Below are 20,327 nucleotides of genomic sequence, written 5' to 3'. Positions count from 1 at the left end.
TAAAATCACTACGTGACTCTTGTCTCTGAGGAGTTGTAGGATATGACAACTTCTTGCTCCTCCTCGAATCTGCTATGTGATCACAAAGGGGTTTGTCTCGTAGCCATGCCTCAGTGCCCTCTCAGTTAAATGAGGGATCAGACCACTAAGTGCTGAAGTTTCTTCTGGCTCCACCACTCTTTGAATCTGTGACTCTTATCATTTTGTTCGTTTTTATTATTTCAATAGGGATATAGGTTAATGGTGGACAGTTTTTCCCTCTTAGACCTCATAGTCTTGGAGGTGTGAGGTTTATCATGTGTGTTACCCTCCCACAGAGCCTGGAAGGGAGACCTTCAGCCAAAGCCATGCTCCCAGCCTGGCACTCCTCTTGGGATTGTCCTGAATGACCCTAGCAAGGACTGTTGTGTGCTTCTGAACAAAGTTGGTATCTGTGGCTCTTGCACAATGAACGGGAGCCTACAAGTACTCAGCACCTAGCATGAGAGTTGGCACACAGCCTGGCATTCAAAAATGGTTTGCTAAACACCGCTGGATTGGCTATTTGACCAATGTGTCCTGGAGTAATAAAGGTTTATCCTTGTTAACCGCACTGATGAAAGAAATGGTTCTTTCTTTATTTTCTTAAAACTGATCAGATATTCCACATGAGCTTCCCACACACGGGGTGGTGAAAGAAGAAATAAAACCACATTTTGGTTCAAGTGAATAATTTCATCTGATTCCAGCTTTCATCTCTTCCCATCTCTTCCACCATGGCACTGGGTGTGGGAGCAGCACTGGCTATGTTCCTCAGGCATTGATGGTCCTCCCATTTCTGAGGCACTGTCTCGTGGGCTGGTCAGTGCCACTGGTGCCTGAGCTCAGCAGCTGGTAAGACTTGTGATTTTACCTCTCTATTCTTAGTTGCCCTCCTTGGCTGACTCTGTGTCTGCTGCATCCTACATCTAACTCTGGTCTAAGAGGACTCTGCAGTGGGATCATTATTCCACCTGCCTTGCTGCCTCATGCAGACCCTTTGGCTCCCAACTTGGTGACCATACAGATCCCCCCTGGAGGGCCTGTGGGGATGTCTGTGTCCCAGACACGCCATGAAGAACCTGAAAATGGCTCAGAAAGGGTAATTCGAGCTTGGTCTTTCCTTAGCTCTGATATACTTCATAGTTAAATTTACTTTGGTGTGATGGCTGCCATGTTGGTACAAGAATAGGCTTTGTAGTGATATTAACCTAGAGTTCCAGCTGGGAAACAGGAGGACGAAAGATTCCTCCTTCTGGTTTTCCCCTCCAACTGTTCAACGCATTGGAGCCTCTTATTTCACCCCTGCCTCTTCTGCATATTCCCTCCTCTCCTACTAATCCCTCAGGACTGGGAGGGGTGACCTCTAGCTTTTCCTTCCTCTGTATTTCCCTCCTCCTGAATTGGACAGCAAGTCTCCTGGCCTGTACACACTACAGAAGAAAATTCCATAATTGTTTTTCAATTTTATACTTCAGCTTTATACTTATCTTCTGCCTGAATCTCCCTATCTCTCTATCTGCCTGAATTGCCTTCTCAATCTTTGCACTTAGATGTCTAAAAAGAACCTTAGCATGATCAATACCAGAACGGTTTAGCTGCCCCGTCCCCATATCTGTGCCTCATTCCAAGCATTGTCAATTTTGGTGACTAGAACTGCCATCTATTCAGTTGCCCAGACCAAAACATTTTAAGTCATCTTTAACTTTTCTTTCTCTTACATCCTACATCCAATCCATCAGAATATCCCACTGACTCTAATTTCAAAATAGATCTTGGACCCAAAACATGTCTCACTATCTCCATGGTTACCATCAGCATCTAAGCTACCATTTCTCCCTCTTGGACCACAGCTACAGGTTCCTAATGGCCATTCCTATTCTACTTGTGTTCCCATAGAGCAGAGGTTCTCATCTGGGGGTGATTCTGTCCCCTGGGGGAATTTGATGATGTTTAAAACACTTTTGGTTGTCACTGCCGGAAGGAGGGGTGCTACTGGCATCTAGTGGATAGAAGCCAGGATGCTGCTAACAATTCTCCAAGACACAGGGCAACCCCCACAACAAAGAATTAATTACCTGGCCCAAAAATTCCAATAGTGGCAAGGTTGAAACACCCTGCCCATCTCCCACCATAATAGCCAGGGTGGTCTTTCTAAAGTATAAATCAAATTGCGTCACTTTCATGTTTAAAACAATATGTCTTGCTAGTGCAATAAGAATAAAATTTAAACTTTTTTTTTTTTTTTTTTTGGTCTTTTTGCCATTTCTAGGGCCACTCCCTCGGCATATGGAGGTTCCCAGGCTCGGGTTCGAATCAGAGCTATAGCCGCTGGCCTATGCCACAGCCATAGCGACGTGGGAGCCGAGCGGTGTCTGCAACCTACACCACAGCTCAAGGCAACGCCGGATCCTTAACCCACTGAGCAAGGCCAGGGATCGAGCCCGCAACCTCATGGTTCCTGGTCGGATTTGTTAACCACTGAGCCACAATGGGAGCTCCATAAAATTTAAACTATTTACTCCAGTTTTCAAGGACACATGGAAACTACCCTCTGTAAACTTCTCATATTTTCTATTTCTCCATTCTGCTCTTTTAGAATTCTCCAGCAGTAATCCTTGTCTTTCTCTCTAGTTGCCAGAACATATTCCTGTCTCAGGGCCTTTGCACTTTCCGTTGCTTCTGTGTTCTCTAGATTTTGTTTGGTTGCTGTGTCATCACTCAAGTCTTGGGTTACATGTCACCTCTTCATTCAGTCTTTACTGACCTCCCTAAGGACTACAGGCCCTCTGCCAACCCCTGCAAAACAGACACACACCGTACTACCCAATCATATCTTCTTCTCAGCGCTTTTCATTCCTCATATTATCTCACTTTTGTTTAGTGTGGTCTCTTTCCCCTAAGTTTCTTGAGGATGAGACTATTCTTCTGGAACAGGCAGAGCGGGGCTCAGTAGAGATTGCTGACTGCATGCCTGACTGATTGATTGTCAATACAGTCAACAGAACCTAAAGTCAATACAGTCAACAGAACCTAAAGAAATTTAGACCATCTTTTCCCTCTGGGCAGTGCCTAGCTTTCAGGCCTATTTTCTTTTCTTTTCTTTTTTTTTAATGATTTTTATTTTTTCTATTAGAGTTGATTTACAGTGTTCTATCAGTTTCTACTGTACAGCTAAGTGACCCTTCATACATGTATGTGTGTGTGTGTGTGTGTTTATATATATATTCTTTTTTTCACATTTTCTCCTTCACGTTCTATCACAAGTGACCAGACATAGTTCCCTGTGCTATACAGCAGGATATCATTTCTTATCCACTCCAAATGCAACACTTTGCATCTGTTAACACCAGACTCCCAGTCCAGGCTTATTTTCTTACTGTGAAATCATATTTCAATTTTATGAGCTGAATACTACATCTCTCTCCATGCATTCCTGATAGAACATCACTAGCCACCTGACAGCTTTCCATCCAACTAATATATACCTTAGCCGGTTAAGGAATAGGTCATGCTCAAGGGAATGCAAAAGAGAAAAAAAAATGACTCATTATTTTAAAAATTATCATTATAAATATAAACAAAGTGTTCAACTTATTATGTAAAAAAAAAAAAAAAAAAAAAAAGCCCACTTTTTCTTGGAGGCAAACCACATCCTCTTCTCTTTCCTTCCAGTGGGTAGTAGGACAGGCCCCAGCTAGTTGCCTGTTTGCACTGGTCCTGGTAACTGGATGTTTTTCAGCTGCTCCCTTCCCTATGGCACAAACCTAAGGCTTTACCTAAAGCTTTCTGCAGCATCACCTAGGGCTATTTCCACAGTGGTGAAAAGAATATGTTCCCTTGAGCAGTAGCAGAGGAGGCTAAATACAGAAGCCACGTCCAATACTAGGCTTGCATCTGCCAGTGTGGAAGCAGTCAAGACTCTGGACACAGTAGCTGAGGTTGTGGGAGTGTGCTTTTTGTGCATGAGTGTGTAACATGTGCATGGATCTGTATGCATGCATCAGGTGTGTATCTGTGCCTGTGCCACCCCAGAGATCACAAAATCAAAAATGGGAAAGGATATGTCATGTCTCAACCCAGGAAAGCGTAGTGGGAAGAGCACATTCCTGTCATGGATTTAGTATCAGCCACAGGAACTAGTAGCTTTTGGTATGGTGGCAGGTATTTATAGTTTTTATCGTTTATTTACAAATTACTTGGCATCCAATCCATTCAGTAGTTTGTTTCAGAAAAGGGACTTAATTCTTTGGATCCTCAGTTTTTTGATCTGTAAATTGTGGCTGATAATTCAGTTGTGATGACCCAAAAAAATACCAAAAGCTCCGTCTCCCTCCTGCCCTCCTCTTGCTGGCTAACACACACATCTGCTATCCTTGCCTGAAAGTTATGGGGCCTTTATTACCCAGATTGGGGGGTGTGGGTGAGGGAAAACCCTGGAGGCTTATAGGATGTGCATTGCAAATGTCAGGGCGCTACTGAAGAGCAGGGGCAGAGCCAAAAGGGGGGAGGGGAGCATAGGTTCAGTCAGAAGCCATCATTTTCTTGTCTGCTGGGGATGAGGGAAGGCAGAGGATTTGGGGACTTCTGTAAAGCATGTGAAACACAGTGGTAAGAGAGGTAACTGGGAAAGACAACTTTAAGAAGGTTCTCTGTGTGTTAGAATGGTGATGTCACTTTGGTATTTCCTTGAGGGTCTACATCGTTGATTGGGTCTCTTCTATTAGTTCCAGGGCTCCACAGAGGTTCCTTTGAATGTGACATCATGCTGAGATAATCCTTTCAAAAGTAGGACCAGAAAACCAGACTTTATTCAAGTTAGAACCAATTTGCCCTGTTCTTGTGAGGATTAAATGTGACTTTTATGTGTAAATCTTCAACACAGAGTCTGGTAAATATTAAGCACTAATAAAATATAGCTACGATTAGCATATTAATCACAGTCTTCTCTCTCAAAGACTACTAACTTGACTCTCAAGAATTCACAATCTCTTTTATGTGGCATTTAAGACCATTTGCCACTGTTTTACCTGGTATGGATTTTCCCTTGGCAACGCCTACCCCAGGTTCTGTTGGCTCAGAGCTGCTTATGCATCTAAGACTAACTTCTCAAGGTCACTTTAAGATCCAGAGAAATGGGGCTCAGCTTGAAGGATACCTAATTCCCTTCTTAGAAATGACTGAGCTTAGATCATATGGAAATAGTTTTGTGTAAGCAAGGGAATGACAGTTGTAATGAGAAGTGGATGGGTCACTTGGGTTCCAGGCATAGGGCTGGTGTATAGCTGGGGGTTCCAAGAATGCCAACATACACCCCTTCCCCTCTGCCCACCCTCCTCACTCCTACCTAGTACTGAACTCTAATAAGGTCCAGTCTTGCTCAGTGGCTCTGGGAGGGTGATTTATTTCTCCATAATTCCACAAGGCATAACCCAGGTGTGGCCAAATTTTAAAGAGAAATTATAATGTCCTCAGTACCCACACAGGATCTGACCCAGTGGAAACATGCATGTTCTCTTAATCCTTCAGGTCCCTGCTGCCTTGTTCTCACCTTGTTCCTTGTGTGTTGAGCTCAACCATCCATTCATCCCAAGGATAGGAGGTCCATCTCTTTTCATGAGAAGCAGTTTCAGAGAGGGATGAAGAGTATAGACCCAAATTCCAGGTGCTTCCAGCTGAATTTTAGCTTCACTGGTGACCCTGAGATAGGTACTTAATCTTTTCATGTCTCAACATCCTCATCTGTGGAATGGGGATATTGATAATATCTACCGTGTAGAGTTGGCATGAGCTTAAATGACTTAATGTTTAACTCTGCCTGGCCTGAAGTGATTATGCTGTAAGTTTTGTGGGGGTGAGGCTGGTGATGACGATCATGGTTATGCTGATGGTGGTAGTGATAATGATGGCAAGGGTGGAGGTTGTGGTGATGGTGATGACGATGGTGATGAAGAGGTTGTGGTGATGATGAGGTTGAGGTTGAGGGTCATGGTGATGATGGTGATGTTGGTCATGGTGATGATGATGGTGGGGATGGAGGATGTGGTGATGGTGGTGATGGTGATGATGGTGATGGGGGTGGTGATGGTGGTGATGGAGGAGGTTGTGGTGATGATGAGAATGAGGGTCATGGTGATGATGGTGATGTTGATCGTGGTGGTGATGATGGTGGGGATGGAGGATGTGGTGATGGTGGTGATGATGGTGATGATGATGGGGGTGGTGATGATGGTGATGGATGAGGTTGTGGTGATGATGAGAATGAGGATAATCGTGATGATGGTGATGTTGATCATGGTGGTGATGATGGTGGGGATGGAGGATGTGATGGTGGTGGTGATGATGGTGATGAGGGGGGTTGTGGTGATGATGAGGATGAGAATGAGGATCATGGTGATGATGGTGATGATGACAATGGGGATGGAGGTTGTGGTGATGGTGATGATGATGGTGGTGGTGATGATGGAAGAGGTTGTGGTGGTAATGATGCTGATGATGTTTCTTTTCTATTGTGCTCTGAAGCACCCAGGCCTAGCCTAGAGTTGTTTGGTCTCCAAATATCTATTGCTTGTCACAGCCTGGACCCACAGCCCACCCTGAGGTATCTGTGGGAGGTGGTAGTGGTCTCTGAGCTGCTCCTTCCTGTGGACAGTCATGAGTCACTCCTAGGAAGTAATGGCAGAGGAAGAATTTATGTTAATGCTTCAGTGAGCAGAATCTAGTGGGGCTGAGTGAGGGGCCTGCTGAACTGACCCACATGGTAACAATTACCGACAATGCCAAGGACTCTTTGGCAATGAGTTCTTTTTCCTTCTTGGGAGTAGACTGCCCATGTTTTTGTGAGAATACTCAATATCTTTCAATCCAAATATTTGACAGTTGTTGATCTGGGCAGTTTTTGGACTGGACAAAATGGGTCACTTCCTACTATCAGCCTCCGTATCCTGTGGTTAGATCCAGAATACCAGGTTTGCTTTGGGGGGGATATCAAACATTCTTAAGAAAACCTCTATTTCCTGTATTAGGAAGAAGCCAGACCCTGCTGGAGGTGGACTGGGTGGGAAGTTGTGAGCAGGGGTCTGTGGAGGGAGGCTGGCCCACCCAGAGCAATTTGGTTCCTGGACTCAAGCAAATTTTATCTAAATTCTGATTTTCTCTCTCAACAGCCTGTTTCTAGATGTTGTAGTTCTTTGACTCAAGGATTTACTGGATGGACAGTGACCTCAAAGGAGGGAAAGGAGCATTTGGAACAGCCAGAAGAGAAGGCCCTAGATTAAGCCTGGGCCAGTGACAGAGCCTCGCCGTCTGGGGATGGACGTTTCCCCAGGAAGGTGTGTTCCACACTTGACTGCAGAGATAATCTAGCTCCATGAGCAGTATGGGAACGCAGACCTTGCTAATGCATGCATTTCTTACTAATTATGACCTGATTTAATTAGAGGAGTTAAGTGTATTATATTGACCCTGGCTCTTCAGGAACTCTAGACCCCTAATGTGATCAGGTGATCCCTGGCACTTGGCTCATAATCGCATTAGGGATTTTAACTACTGTGGAAAGGAGAGCTGAGGTTTTTTCCTGAGGCTGCTTGGGTATCATCTCAACGTTAAGCAAAATGGGTCAAAATAGAGATCCCAGGAAGAGGGAAGAAGGAATAAAGAAGACTCATATTCTCAGGAAAGCCAGGGGAAGATCTGTGGAACTGGAGGGCGGGAGATGGATGCTGACTTTCCTGAAGCAGAATCTCCAGTCTGGCTAGCCTGAGGCAGGTCTGATTCTGTTAGACAGTAGAAGGTGTCACATATTCAATACAGCGACCTCTCATAACCTCGTTTTGAGAACTCAGACTCACTCCCTTGGCAGTTGTGAAGGCTCTGCCCATTGATGCCATGAGGTCCTTTGTTACCTTTCAATATGCTCCCTTTTGTCTGTTGCCAATTTGAGTGGCTTTTTTTTTTTTAATCAGCAATCTTAAAAAAATTCATTAAGACATGAATTTCACACATGAAGAGAGAGTCCTTTGACATTGTGCCAGGCTCTGACAGCTTCAATGTTTAAGTCACGGCCTCTGTTTTCCCAACATACAGTCTGGTACAGGAGAGCAGTGCCTAAACAGATGATGACAGTGAAGTGTGGACAATGCAGTGCACAACTGTGTGTATGGGAGTCACAGATTAATGAAGAGAAGGGGGAAAAGAGGGCAGAAAATGTGGTGCCATCCAAGCTGGGTTGGAGGATTCCTAGCAGTTCAACAGGAGAGGCAAGACCAGAGATGGGGAGCTGTTGAACAGGATGTTTGCAGGGCTTCTAGGTAGCAGAGTTTGGCATCATCTTTGTGTGGAGTGAGGGCAAGTGAAAGACCCAGGGAGACGAGGCCGGGACCCAGAGCTGTACCATGCATACAGTGTAGGCATGCTCAGGGAATCTTTCCAAGCTTGTCCATTGCTCTTGGATCTTAAATTGCAGAGATCTGCACAGGTACAAAATCATTTTTTCCCTCTTTCCGGCAAAGGTATACCTTGAATACCTTCTGACTTGACAAAAGATCATCACCCACTATAAAACAGAATTTAAAAAATATTTCCCACTAAATGTTCTTGACATTGAACTCAAGAGATTTCAGAATTAAGGCTAGACGGACATAGGTTGGCTTAAGAAGTGGTTTCCAACCCCACCTCCTCTCTCCCACCACTGACATTGAGCCTTTGCTTATAAGCAGAGATGAATGTTTGGAAACAAGAATGGGAAGTGGTCAGAATGTTCTTATGCCAGGACATTGTTGTCATCTGATGGTGTGACTTTTCTGGCTTTCTGTCAAATGTTTCGGGCAGCAGCAGGGATGTGTGCTGGGTCTGAAAATGTATCTTCCACTCCAGAAGCCCACTCAGTTCTGAAGATGCCCACAGGGAACTTGGCAAAGTGAATCCTGCCCAGCCCTCCTCACAGAGTCCCACTTCCAATGTCGCCTCTGCTAGCCGAGTTCACGCAGGCCTCAAGTGTAGTGTAAAATATGGAGCAGCCCAGAACTCTGGTTTTCTTTTTCAACTGGGATACAAAAGAAGCTTTAACATTTCCTTCAAAAATGCATTGCACGTTCATGTTTTTTCCAAGGGGCTGCTTTGGACGAGGACTCCTCATTTCAGGCCTGATTTAATCCAGGAAGTACCTGGGAATCCGGCGGTGGCAGTCACAACCAGCAACCGACAAGCTGCCTCTGCACTTGTCCCTTTCGGTCAGGAGGTCTGCACCCAGGCGGCTACTGAACACTTACTTTCCACCAGCACCATGTCCCGGCTGTCCCTGCCACCACCGCCACCTCCATCACGGTCCCCACCATGCGGGCCATGAGCCCTCACCCTGGGACCTGTCCTGTCGTGGGAGGGCTGCCATTTCTCCTTTCCCCTTGTCCTCCTGCAAAAATAGAAGCAGCAGGTTGGCCTATAGAATTAGATAGAATGAGCTTCTAGAACTGCTTTCCATGGGAGAGGAAATAAGAGAGATTGGTCAGCCCTATACACTTCTGAAAGCAGCAGCCCTTGGTTGGTTGGTTGGGAGAGTTGTGGGTCCAGAAACCATTTCCTGAATCAGAAGTGTAATGATACTTGTTCACTGATAGGGCCAGTGGGATTGCGGTTTTGAATTTTAGTCTTTAAGGAAAATCTAGGATGCTAGGGTATTGAGGAGAAGGCCAAAAAGTGTGAGTTTTGTTCCCCAGAACAGAAGGCCCTGGTGGCCCAAGGCTTAGGGGGTGACCTCTCAGCCTTTGGAGCTGTTCTCAGAGCAGGTGCTCCAGAGACTATTCAGAGGAGGCCTCTGGGACGACTCCCTATGTCCTGTTGGAAACAGAACTGTTCATCTTCTGGAGTCTGAGCCTTGCCCAGGTAGATGATGAGTCTGTGTCCCTTTGAAGCAGTGGTTCTCGGCTGGGGGGATTTTGCTCCCTGGGGACATTTGGCAGCGTCTGGAGATATTTTTGGTTGTCATTAGTAGGAGGGAGCTGCTACTGGCATCAAGCTGAGAGAGGTTGGGATGCTGTGGAACATCCTAGAATACACAGGGTAACAAAGAATTATCCAGCCCCAGGGGCCCACAGTACCAAGGTGGAGAAATTCTGCTTAAGGAGAAGGTCCAGGAAAACTGAAGTAACAGGCTGGTTTTGATGAGAAGTCAGACCAGGGGAGAGAGACAGGGGCAGGGTGGATGCCCCACCAGTGAGGAGCCTGGGAAAACTTAATCAGATACTTAACTGGGAAAATTGGATGGGACTTGAACAGAAATAAGCCAGATAAACAAAGAAGTTACAGTCAGAACCCTGTTTTGCTTTTATAAGGGCCTCTTTCTACATCTACAGCCTTAAGGAAGGACAGCTGGAAGGCACCTGGTCCTGGATGCCCTGGGGTATTTAGGGGGCATGAGTAAAATCAGCTTCCACTGCAGTCTTCATCAGATGAGGCACTGGGCTCTGACCACTCCTGGAGGAGTTAGCTTTCTGGGAGAAGCTGGCAGAGATGGCCTCTGGCACTGCCTGCAAGAAGCTGGACATCTGCTGTAGGGGCTGGGAGGGCTGAGATTTGGGGATTAAGTCTGGTCTGCAGGCTTGAGTGAGATACTGGTTTCGTAGCCTGTGGCCTCAGATCCCAGAGCCTGGCTGAGCATTTTCTTCATGCGGATAGTTCCAACTTGGCCAGGACAGTGCAGCCTCTCTCCTCCTTCCTAGACAAAAGGACCCAGGGAGGGACCACAGGCTTGTGTTACAAAGGGCAAGGGATTGCTCCAAGGCCTGGCTTCGTACCTGGGCCAGGATGGCAGTCAACCTCTCGTATAGTGTCCGCAGATGCAGAGGGTCCTACCCCGACACGTGCCCTCTTCCCTGCTGCTTGACAACTCTCCTATCCCAAGGAGAGAAAATGTTAGCAGCAAGATTCTGGGCAATATTCCAGTAACTTCTCCTCCATTTATTTCCGTCTATGCTTTTTTGGGTGAGAGTGAGCACATTGGCTCCTGATGGTATGTGAGCTCAGAGTATGTGCTCCTTGAACAGGGCAGAGACTCAATGCTATTTATCTCAGTATCCCCAACCCCAGTGAGTCCAAAAGTGATGCTGTGTATAGACTACGTGGATGGATGGATGGATGGATGTGTCATGAAAGATGAATGTTTGACAATTTTTCAGGGCATTTGTCAGTTGTCTGCAAGGTAGATGATGTTTGGCTCCTCTCCCTGCTGTCTCCCACCTCAGGGATGTTTCTGGGGATAGGAAAGGTTGAAATGAGAACAAAAGAAGAACTTAGGAGGCAGCCATAGGGCCAGGTGGTGCCATGGTCAGTATTCCGGGACTGCCTGGGCCGTGACTGGATTTGAAGAAATGAAAGTCCGCTTGGAGAATTATGATGCTGCTGACAGATGCCTCCATGGCTGTCCAGCTCTGCCCCTTTTGCAAGGAATACTGGTGAGCAGGGCATGGGACCTGCCTTCGGGAGTTGTCTGTTTTGGCGGAGGAGACTGATCATGAACACGTAAAAGGTAAACACCCATACTAAGCTTTTGGCTCAGTTGAGGATTATTTGATTATAAGAAACCAAAACTACCCAAATGAACATAAGCCAAATGGGAGGATAAACGGTAAGCAGAGAGGGGCTGAACGTGCTGCCAGGCTTCACGGAGTCTGGAGAGCTCCCAGGGGATGCTTGTTAGACTCTGTGTGTCTCGCTCGCTGAGATGACTTGGTCGCTCCTCTCAGCTCCAGGCCCCTTCCCTGCGCCTCCTCTGTGGGGCCTTTCACCTCCGTTCCTTCAGCATCTCAGCTTGCCCGCGGCTTCGGGTTGCTCTGACACCTACTCTGGACCAAACTCTACGTAAGCTTTAGAGCCTCAAGTGTTTTTAGTATAGTTTCTGTATCTCTTGGTTCAAATTCTCAAGAGAAAGAAAAAAGAGAGAAACCAGATTGGTTCAGCTGGGATGCTCGTCACCCAGGCTCACAGGTGGGGCTGGGTCAAAACTCACAGAAAAGGGGCATGGGTGGCAGAGGATAGTTCAGTGAAGAGATGCAAGAGACGTTGCAAAACTGTGTTGAATGAGTGAGGAATTCTCTGGAGCTGTGACTGACTGGTGGCATGGGAGGAGGCCTCTGAGGTGACAAGCTCGTGAAATGGGGAGTATGAAAAGAGTGAGGCTTTAGGTAGGTTTGGTGCTTAGTGTTGGGGAATGATGAGAAGCGGGGGTTTAGATTCACCAAGCCTGACACTCTTGTCAGGCAGGTCAATCAGGCAGGTCAGGGGGAGCGGAAGCTGGTGTGCTCCCCTGTGGGGGGCGCTGTGCTGACACATGAGGGCAACTTCTCCAGGACCAACACCTGGCTTGGTCTCCTGGGCTTCAGAAATTAAGACCCTTTAGAGAAAAGGGTTACTCACTGTGGGGATGGAGAGATTCGGGTCCCATGGTTTCTTCCAATCTTGCCTCAGGACACTTGCCCCAAGTTCTTTAAGAGAAGATACTTTGGAAACAGAAAGAGTCATTTTGCTTTGGGAACCCCTCAAAAGAGCTCCACTCATTGAAATCACCTGCACTTTGGCCAGAAGCTGCGTGAATATTTGGGAAAGCCCTAGCTAGTTTCAAGGCCAATTCAGAGACGAGAGAGTGACCACGAGGACAAAGTCCAAGAAGCATATTGGAGAAAAGAGCAAGGCCAGTACCACAGCCATAAAAAGGGTGTGTTAGCTCCTGTACCCCCGGAGAGGAGGGGCAGAGTCCTAGGGGCTTAAAATCCCTGTGACTTGCCAGGATGAAAACACAGGGTTAGAGGTCACCAGGAGTGTGCTTGCAGGCCCAGGTGGTCTCCAAGAGCAAGACAACCTATGACCTTCCAGAGATGGTCCAGGAGGAGTTTTGTCGTGTACCAAATGGATCCAGTTTAACTCAAAAACATGTTCAGGACTGAGCTGAATCCTTGGAAAAGACCATCTTTCTGCCTCAGAGACTCCACAATCACAAATTAAGAAGCTGCTTGACTTACCCCCAAAAGCCATGCGATTCAGGTGATAACAACGAGGAGGGCCCGCGTTCCCTTGGTGGCTTAGTGGGTTAAGAACCTGACACTGTGTCCTTGAGGAGGTGGGCTCGATCCCGGGCCTTGCTCAGAGGGTTAAGGATCTGGCATTGCCATGAGCTGTGGTGTAGGTCACAGATGTGGCTTGGATCCCGTGTTGCCGTGACTGTGGTGTAGGCCAGCAGCTATAGCTCTGATTCAATCCCTAGCCTGGGATTTACCATATGGTGCAGGTATGGGGCTAAAAAAAAAAAAAAAAAAAAAGAAGAAGAACGAGGAGGGCAGAAGAGGTGGTGGCCTCTCCCTTGGTCTGGAGGTTCCTGAGCAGCCAGCGCCTGCACCCACACCAGCCCATCTCCTGGCTCCGACCAGCCGTTCAGTAGGGCCCTGCAGACATGAGGGAAGCTGTAAGGAACCATGGCTGGTGATGTCTGCTGGGGGTAATGGATATACCTGGAGGGTGAGAGTGAGTCATTGACTGAGATCCGTGACGAATTTCCGCATGTTATTATTATATTTGTATTTGAAAGTTATCATCCTGGACTGTGACAGAGGGCTGTGTTCCATATAGAATTTCTGCGTTGCCTAGAAAACCAGCTTTTGGCTGTCAAAGTGGCATATTGTCAACTGTCTGTATTTTGGCCTTCACACTGCATTTCCTTCTCCACTGCGAGGCAGTAACCAGGCACATACCTCCTCTCAGCCTGCTCCGGGCTCCTCAGAAACACTCCTGTCCCTGCACCAGAGCTGTGACAGTTCTGTTGAGGGCGGGCTCTGGTAACCAAACCACTCAGCTCTCCTGGCCAGCAAGAGGCTCCACTTGCAGAGCAAGGCTCCCAAACTTCCTAGAAGGAGGGCAAAAAGGAGTTCTGATTTGCTGAGGATCTTAGGATCTCTGTGGCCCAAATAAGTGCACGTTGTCATGGTGACAAGCTTCTGGGACCCTCTGGGCATGAAGCAGTCAGAGTCCATAGGCAGTGCCTCCAGCCTTTAAGATACCACTTAAAGCAATTAAGCTAGAATTAGGCTTTGGTTCACATCCCTGCTGCATCACTTCTTAGCTGTGTCTTAACGCCACTGAGCCTCAGTTTCCTCATTTGTTAAATAGGAAATAATAATAATATCAAACTTCAGAGGGTTGCAGTGAGGATTAAATGAGAAAAAGCAGGCAAAACGCTTCTCTTACTAACTACTACCTAAGATGTATTTGAAAAGCATCAGCTTTATTAGTGTCAGCATTGCTGGTGCTACATTTGCACTCTGCCTGGTTTTTAAAGTCTGGTGTAGGTGGTGCATTGAAGCAGGGAAAGCTCACTGCATGCCTTAAATATCATCTGGGAAGAATCTGTCACGTTTTGGGGATGCCAGCCAAAGAACATCTAATTTCCAGCCAAGCACCTTGTTTGTCCAGCTACAGAGTGTGGCCTGTTTATCTCAGACAAAGTCACTCCAGCCCCATTTTTCGTATTTCCTTCTCAAGAAGTGCAGCCAGAAGAGGAAATTAAGTTGTGGCTTGGTTGCAGCCCAAGATGCCGACAGTTTCCTTTTTGATAGGCGCATCTGCCCTTCCAGTGGCCCCGGGAAACACGCAGGAACTGAGAATCACTTGCGGTCATTGAAGGAATCGATACTCTTTGAAAGTGGGTTGGGAACAATGCGAGTGTCACGTGATATCTGGTATGCACAGAATTTAGGAACAAACCAATTAACTGATGGAATGTGGGACATCTAGGGGAACTGCAGGGGCTCTGAAAGGCCAAGAAAAGCAGCAGAATAGGTCACCAGGGCACAGGCATCAGCTGCTGGTGCTAAGTCTGGTCAGAACTGAAGCTATTCTAGTGGTTTTGACTGGCAGTGGGGCAGTCTCTCCAATTCTCAGGATCCTTGTTTTCTTTCTAGGACAGGCACATCCCTCTTTAAACCGGTGAGTTTCTACATCAGAGCCCAAACATCAAGCCCAAATTCTGTCCTCTCTGGAATCTGGCGTTCCCCCTGGAGGCGTTGCTTTCCTGCTGCCTTCTGTGGCAAGTGTGCCTGGATTTGCCTCTTCTGCTGACTTGCCAGCTCAGGCCCAGGAAGGCAAGTCATGCCCGACTCTGAAGCAGGAGCGGGTTTTTAGTGGGTGCCTAGTGCCCCAAGGGAAGGGTCTTCGGGAAAGTGCACGATCATCGATTAGCAATGTCTGCTGTGGACAAGGGGCACATAGAGTGTAGGCTAATCAGAGACCAGTGATTTAGGAATGAGATTGAAATGAGAAATGAAAACAGACAAGGACAGTGTCTTCCCGAGGCTCAGAGGCAGTTTGTTATAGAGGATGGACTAGAAAGCTGTCTTGATGGGCAGCTCTGAATTCTTCCTTCTTGGTCATTTGCTCTTGCCCATGGCTCAGAGCTTGGGAGCTGTGAGAAATCAACAAAAATGGGAGAGAGAATCTGGTAAAAGCTCTTTGTCCAGCTCCTGTTTGGTCAGAACAGTTGCATCTTGAGCCGCTGAAAAGAGGTAGACTAGACCAGGACCTGTCTGGCTTCTGATGCAAGTTGCAGCTGGGGATTGCTAGTCACATGTATTCTCCATCCAGAAATCATTTGTTCATCAATGAGTGTGCTTTTTTTCCCCCTGTGTGTTGAATCACATCTGGAAATGATCTGTCCCCATACATTGATGTGCAGGAAGATGATTAAAAAATTCTGATTGTGCCCAAATAAGTATGGAAATGTTTAAGAAGGAGCTGGGCTCTGGGATCCTGTGAAGCACATTTTGAATCCTCATGGCCCAGATTTCACTTGGGGCAAAGGGACCAAAGGGAGGGTTAGGAAGGTTTAGTTTGTATCCTAATCAGGGTAGGTGAGCACGCCCCTGCTGCCCTGCTGGCCCTTCTGCCAGCTTTCTGGAGCCCGAAGTCCCATGGCTGGGTTCTCAAACACACCACCAGCCTTGTTTTCCAGGGCAGAGAGAAGGCCAGGAGGAGCGTGTGGTTGTCACAGTGTTGGCATCTCACAGACAGACCGTGGGGATTCTGGAACACAGGGATTGCCATCCATTTTCACTCTCAGAGAGGTCATGGTGATGGAAGGTCTTCTTGAGCCAAAAGCCCATAAGACTCACTCAAAGTCATTAGAATAAGCTGCCTCAGGGCTGGTTGGCTGGACCCCAGCCTGGTAGAAGCCAGCCCTCAGGGAGCTGGACCATGTCAACCAGCTCCCCTCAGTGAGAAGCACAAACACCCACATGTGGCTTGAGTTGCTGTCCTGGGGACTCAGCCACATGTAGTGTCTCAGAAGCCTGCTGTGTACCCCGCAGCTGAGAGAGGCCCCCTGACCGGGCCCTCCAACCTCAAATCTCCCTCCTCTTCGTGTGAGTCTGGGAACCTGACTGCTTGCTTGCATGGTTCCTAGGGCCCAGGAGAAGGGCTCTGGCCTCACCTGTCAGCCAGCACAACAGCCTCCTCAGCTAATTGGGCTCCCGCTGCCCCAGCATCTTCCTGCAGGGGAAAGCTCTCCAGGCCCCACAGAGATCCCCTGCCTTTCAGCCTCCCTCTGGAGAAACTAAGGGAACAGAAGGCTGAAAGGAGTTTCCTAAGGTTTCATGGGAAGTTGGGGGCAGAAGTAGGACTGGAAGGAGAACTCCTGCCCAGTTCCTGGTTCCATTACTTGCTGATACCCTTCTATTTGCCAGGTGGGCATTTTCTCAAATTCCCCAGACATCTGATATGTTTGGTGGTGCTATGACTTTTTCATCCTCCCCAAAGGTATTGTCCGGACACTGGAAGACATCATCGAATGAAAAGGTGGAAGCAGGCAGATCCTGATGTGTAGAGAGCCACAGAAAGAGCCAGAGCCATCAGCCTGGGAAGAGAAAGGAAGCCATGCCAGCTGCTCGTAGGAAATGGTGGGGCACATTCAGACCTGCAGATTTCCTACAGACCCGCGTTCTCACAGGCGCAGCGATATTTGTCTTCTTGGCTAGGGCTTCCTTCATGTGGTACAAATACAACACAGTGAGAGGCTTAAGAGACAGACAAAACCCCCAACCCAACCCAACCAAAACAACGTGACTCTTGTTACTCATTAGAGAACAGGAGCCAAGAGACCAGTTCGTTCTGGGCTTCGGGATCAGAGAGTAGAAAGTTCAGGCCTGACCTAGCTGTCATGTCAATGGGCACACTTTATGTTTTGCAGACACTGGATGTTATTGAGTGGGCTGGATTTTAATAAGTATGTTTTCTGGGGTTGGGAGGTAACCAAGGGAATGGTGTCTATTACCAGGGAGATGCAAAGCACTATTTTGTTCTTGCCTTTCCCATCCTTGTCCTCCTCAGCAGGCTGTACAGTGAGGCTTCCTCTCGCTGGCCACGCCTGAGTGCTCTTGTGTCCAGGGACTGCCGTCCAGGTCTCAGAGAGCCCCCTGAATTGCAAGGTTGGGTGAGGAGGTTGGGGGCGAAGACCCCCACTCTGGGAAGGACTTGTGGTTCTAGGAGTAGCTCCAGGTCTGGTCCACACTAGCCCTCCACCCAGTGAGGAATGTACACAGTCAGCCTAACACCCATGGCCCGGGCCCTGCTCTGGAAATTCTCATCTTGGCCTGAGCATTTTAGGCTCATTTTGAACTTGAACTCAATTTTGAAAGTGGGTTTGGAGCCAACAGGTGGCCTTACCCTGAATCTCTGGGTTGTGGATAAAATATCAGTGTCCCTGGGTGAGGCACAGCCCAGAGCAGTGCAGGTGCTCAGGGAGGATGAGGTGAGCAGTAGGGATGAGTCAAGTCAACTCGGTGGAGGCAGCAGCAGTGCAGGGGACTGGCTCCCCGTCCTGTCCCCTTCTGCTGATGTTGATCTGGGGCAAGGTGGCACAGTAAAGAGGTGATGGCTGGTGGGGTGGGGGAGGAACACGGGGGTCCAGGAAAGGGTTCGAAACAGAGACCTTGCCTTTGTTGAGCTGATTCTGCTGGAGGCTGACCCAAGCAGTGTGTTTGGGGGGTCAGGACTCTGCTGGATCCTTTGCTGGGGGTGAAGACGTTAGAGACGTGTTCTTGGAATGCAGGGAGGGGTGCAGGGCTCCTCCAGGCTGGCAGGAGGTCCCAATGGAGAGGGGCTTCGTCCAGTGGCCACAGCTCTGGTGAACAACACTTGGAGCCCAAAAACTCAGCTGGAAGGCCCTCTCGACAGTCCTGTTGGTCTTGGCAGTGAGGCCGTGTGCGTTCATCACATGCATCAGTGTCACCTCTGAAATTCCCAGGGGCCCCTTTCCGTGGAGTGAAACAGAGACAGCACGTGTGTGGCTGGAAGTGCATTTCCCCAGCGGTGATAGGGTTCCTTGGGTGGGAGGGGGTCTGTTTCCGGGACATCGTACTCAAGTGAGAGACACTCCCTGGAGAAGGGCAAGCTTGGGGCGGTGCTGGGAGGGAGTGCTTTCTCCAGCAGAGATGATACAGTATTCCAGGCCTTTCCTCGGAGGCTCAGCTGCTCTCCTGGCCGTGAGACAATAGACATCTCTGGGAGTTACCCCGGTGAAAGTCCAAGCTGGTAGAGATGTAAGAGGTTCTGAGACCCAAACCCCTCGTGAACCAGAAGTGGGGTTTGTGGCCTCAAAAGAAGGAGCCAGAGGACAGCAGGTGACAAGTTCTTGCAGGAAGGGGGACAACTCTGCGGGCAGAGCCACTCAGCAGGGTGGGGAGATTGTGGTTGTTTTGCTCCTCCTAGAAGAGCATCCGGGACACGGCAGGTGCCCAGTCATGCTGAATGAAGGGTCGAGCCCATCTCTACTTCTGGACCTGTCTCAGGACCCGGTGACACTGGCTGGGAGGTGAGGGGTCCTGGACTTGTGCTCAGCCCAGGGGGTGTGGGCTGACCTGCACAAGAGCTCACGTGTGAGCAAAGTGCTGGGACACACTCGTGTTGGGGTTCTCCAGGTGCTCCAGGCACTGCACCTCATGGGGAGTAGTGGGCTGAGCAAGCAATGCCCTCACCCAGCCCCCTGGCTGGTGCTGAGCTGGGGCTCACCTGGCGCTGGCAGAGCCGAAACCTTTCGTCTACTCTCTGATAAGAGGCTGAACGTGGGGATGCACCAGGCGCCTGGAAGCTGCGGGCAGTCACACCTGCCTGCCTGTGATTGGGCGGTTTCTCTTCTAGTACAGCTGGCATCTAACAAGCAGGACGCTGGTGTCTGCTGGGGACTCCAGGCCAGGTTGGCGAAAACCTTGCTGTCGCCCCACTGCCCTTCTCGAGGACCAGCCATTTGACTATGGCCATGGAGCCCCTCTCTGCTTCTGTGTGAGATGGCGCAGCCCTAGGCTTTAAGGAAGCAGCTGAACACACCATGGAACAGGACAGAGAGAGTTTCAGAAGCAGAGGGGGGCAGCGAGTGTGGGATAGGGCATCTCAGGCACCAAGAGGGAGGATGGACCTGGGGTATGTGTTTGTTTGTGTGTGCATGTGTGCAGGCAGATGTTCATGAGGATGTGTGTGTCTCTGTGTGTGAGCCTGGTGTCTGCACAGAGGTGTTAAAAGATAAGTGGAGGCGTCTTAGACTTTAAGAGTTTGTGGGAGCAAAATGGATTTGAATCGGTCAGTACCAAACCGGAAGTGGTCAGGAGTGCTCTTCTGAGAGAACGGGGGTGGAGGGTAAGAGAAGGGGCAGAATTAAAGCGAGGAAATGATTTGAATGGCTACAGCTGAAGTGGTGGCCTTATTTGGAGAGCCTAGTTGGCTGATTGGGATTGGTTGTTCTTAGGTTTCGATTTGGGGCTAATAAGGCGTGAGAACCCCCTCAGTATGTTTAATTTTTAACATAGGCACTTCTGCATTCCTGTGTCCTGTGTGCACAAATGCAGAAGGCCTGGTCAGTGTCACAGGTGTGCCTACATGCTTGTGTATATACTTGGTTACTGTCACCAAGAGGGTGACACTTAGCCTAGCACAGGCACTGGCCAATCAGAATGGACCCTGTCAGTAGCAGGGCAGTGGCTAGGAGTCACAGGGAGGCCCAGTGGGTCCCCTAGAAGGGACTAGCCTGATGTGGGGAGGGGCGGGAGGTGCTTGAAGAGGTGCCAACTGATTTGATATATTTCAGTGTTTTAAGAGCGGCTATGGCCTTCCTCGTGCTCATGGGAAGAACATAGTTCTGTCATCAAAAATAAATGGGGGAGTAATAATGAAAATAGATTCTGGCTAAGGTGAGTTAGATTTTCAGCAGGGTGACCGAGTTGGGTTTACATGTTAGAAAGGGTACTGTCTTGACTCCGGGGAAGTAACTTCATCCACCTGTAACG

At 48.5% G+C, this 20,327-nt stretch overlaps 1 long non-coding RNA gene across 1 annotated transcript in view; it reads left to right on the top strand.

Moving 5' to 3' along the window:
• Window positions 1–20,327, top strand: part of LOC110260050 — a 78,684-nt gene that overhangs the window by 43,589 nt on the left and 14,768 nt on the right. The window contains exon 2 of the long non-coding RNA XR_002342831.1: window positions 7,185–7,349. This is a non-coding gene — a long non-coding RNA (uncharacterized LOC110260050). The remainder of the gene's footprint in view (window positions 1–7,184; window positions 7,350–20,327) is intronic.

Source organism: Sus scrofa, chromosome 3, assembly GCF_000003025.6.
Source record: "Sus scrofa isolate TJ Tabasco breed Duroc chromosome 3, Sscrofa11.1, whole genome shotgun sequence".
In the NCBI taxonomy this organism is placed as follows: Eukaryota; Metazoa; Chordata; class Mammalia; order Artiodactyla; family Suidae; genus Sus; species Sus scrofa.
Note: the sequence above shows the minus strand (reverse complement) of the source record. Positions and strands in the feature narration are given on the sequence as shown.